This window comes from Neovison vison, chromosome 3 (assembly GCF_020171115.1).
Source record: "Neovison vison isolate M4711 chromosome 3, ASM_NN_V1, whole genome shotgun sequence".
NCBI classification, from domain to species: Eukaryota; Metazoa; Chordata; class Mammalia; order Carnivora; family Mustelidae; genus Neogale; species Neogale vison.
This window is the reverse complement of record NC_058093.1, coordinates 73,269,264-73,272,009: the sequence shown is the minus strand read 5'-3', so window position 1 is coordinate 73,272,009 and position 2,746 is coordinate 73,269,264. Positions and strand designations below refer to the sequence as shown.

Below are 2,746 nucleotides of genomic sequence, written 5' to 3'. Positions count from 1 at the left end.
TGCTCAAATGTCCATGATCCTGATGGGAAGCAGAATGTCTGGGCTTTGTAAGAAGAAACATAAAATCCCTGATCCCAGAGAATTAGCAGTCCATCTTGTTGCTTCCTCCTCAGATGAAGAGCAATTTCAGTAGGATGAAATCCCTGAGCACAGAACCTACAGGAAGGGGAGCGTTCTGAAATGGAAAAACCTTAAACTTTGTCTTGAAGAATTTTTAAGCCTCTATCCACCTCAGTTTTGTTATCTGTGAAAGGGGGTCTTAATATCTATTTAGTAGGAGTATTATAAGACCAAGTGAAATATGTGGAAGTGCCCTGTAAAATTTACAGATTTTGAAAATTCATTTTTGTATGTCCTTTGCTTTTTTAACCTAGAAAATGTCCTGATCAGACATAATGACCACATTACATATTTTAAAAGCATTGCTAGACTTTGGTGATAGTGATAGGGTAGTAGCAATAGCAAGGAAAACAGAAAGAGGAGTGTGCATGGTGAGGTATGTGTACATGCCCATGTGCTGGATTTTCTTCACACCCCAAGATGGTCTGTGAAAGCCTTCTAGAGTTCAGATAGGAAGGAATGTAACTTACATGGGGAATCTATCCAGACATCAAAATTCACATTAATCTTACCACCAGAATAATATCCATCACAAGATCATTTCACTTCAAAAAACAGAAAACAAAAAAACACAAGCTCTGGCCAGTTTTGTTTAAGAAAAATTGTACATGGTTTGCTTTTCACCAGTCTGTTCTGGCATGCTTCTAATGATATCAGAATCACCTGGATCAATGATAGCCAGTGTACATACTCTGTAATGTTCCCCACATGCTGTGCCCAGTTCAATATTATTGCCACTATAATGATGTGATGGACACCAGCGTTGGTCGACATGGCACCGTGTTCTACTTCAGATTTCCTCAAGGCTGAGCAGTTGCTGGTGAGGATGATCAGTTTCACTTTTCCATGTCTGACCATTTTCAGAGTCTGCTCATACCCCAGCACATACTTTCTACTTTCAATAATGACTTGGAGTCTGGAGTTGATTAACTCCAGTGACTTTTCGTCTTCTTTGCAGCCATCATCCTCCTGCCTTACACATAGGACAGCCCCAACCAAGAGCAGCCCCCAAGATGGCTGAGAGCCAGAAAGGGCCATTATTATTTTTTTAAATAGCCCTTTCTAGGGAAGCCTGGGTGGCTCAGTTGTTGGATGACTGCCTTCGGCTCAGGTCATGATCCCAAAGTTCCGGGATGGAGTCCTGCATCGGGCTCCCAGCTCCACGGGGAGTCTGCTTCTCCCTCTGACCTTCTCCTTGCTCATGCTCTCTCTCACTGTCTCTCTCTCAAATAAATAAATAAAATCTTTAAAAATAAATAAATAAATAAATAAATAGCCCTTTTTATTGCTAAGAGTTTCAAAAACTTGTTTTTGAGATTTCTTTGCTACATTGGTTAAGTTACCTTAAATTAGCCTTTAGATAAGAGTTTATCTTAAGAATGCTCCGTTTTAAGAGATGAGATGAATTCCAGTCTGGAAGCAAAAAGACCTGGAACAGATACTTCTCTCCAATTCCAATCCAATGGAACCCCTAGGCTGAATTCTATCTCTTTAAAAAAAAAAAAAAAAAAAAGAAGCAGAAGAAGAAGAAGAAGGCTGAGATGTGAGGGTGGAGAAAAGAAAGCTGATAGTGACTCACTCCAGCTTTTGGAAGGAGGTGGATCATGCTTCCACCCCCAAAGCCTAGGGCTGGGAAATCCTACTTTGGAAGATGAGGCAGATCTTGACATGAAAAAGTTTTGTTTTTTTAAAAGACTTTATTTATTTATTTATTTGAGAGAGAGAGAGAAAGCACAAGCATGAGCAGGGGGGAGCGTGGGCAGGTGGCTGCGTTGGGGACAGTGGGCAGAGGCAGAGGGAAAAGCAGATTCTCCACTGAGCAGCGATCCTTACTTAAGACTCAATCCCAAGGACCCTGGGATCATGACCTGAGCTGAAGGCAGACGCCTAACCAACTGAGCCACCCAGGTGTCCTGACTTGAAAAAAGTTTTTAGTAGTGTCCCATCCTACTTAAAGAAGCTATATTCCTTGTTAGCTTCTAGATAGCACAGTTAAGAGGTAAAAACAGCAAATACCCATTGCGCTTAAAGACTTTAAAAATGCACATAACTTTTGGGGAGCAATTTCAATTTCAGCACTATATATTGAGAAATAATTAAGGATATGTGCAAAGATTGAGCTACTAGGCAGATCATCTCAGCTGTGTCCAGTACTTTCGCCATAAGCATCTTCGCTATAGACATCTTTGCCACATTTTTGCCCCATAATAATTGGCTGTAAGGCAATTTCACCATGAAAAATAAAATAACTGGTTGACAGTTTGGTTTCATTTCTCCATTGGTAAAGTTCCCATTTTTATATTATTTAAACCCTAGCTAGTTCTCATAGCCTATACAGCAATGAGTTGACATCGTGGTCTTAAACCAGTAGATGATAAATATGTACAACAACATGTGAGAAAATATGGTGATAAACTTACTAGAAGTGTGAAATAAGAGAGTATAAAGCCAATTAAGATATATTATTATTATGTTATAATAATAATATATAATATAAATCATATTATATAATTTATATATTATATAAATTATAATAATATAATAATAATAAGATTAATTAATAAGCCAATTAATAAGAGAGTATAAAGCATTCTAGACTATATTAGAAAATGATAAAATATCAGTT

The 2,746-nt window shown here is 38.2% G+C and overlaps 1 pseudogene; it reads right to left on the bottom strand.

The window, feature by feature from the left end:
• Positions 1 to 712: 712 nt before the first annotated feature.
• On the bottom strand, positions 713 to 1,158 carry LOC122903523 (annotated as a pseudogene).
• Positions 1,159 to 2,746: the final 1,588 nt, after the last annotated feature.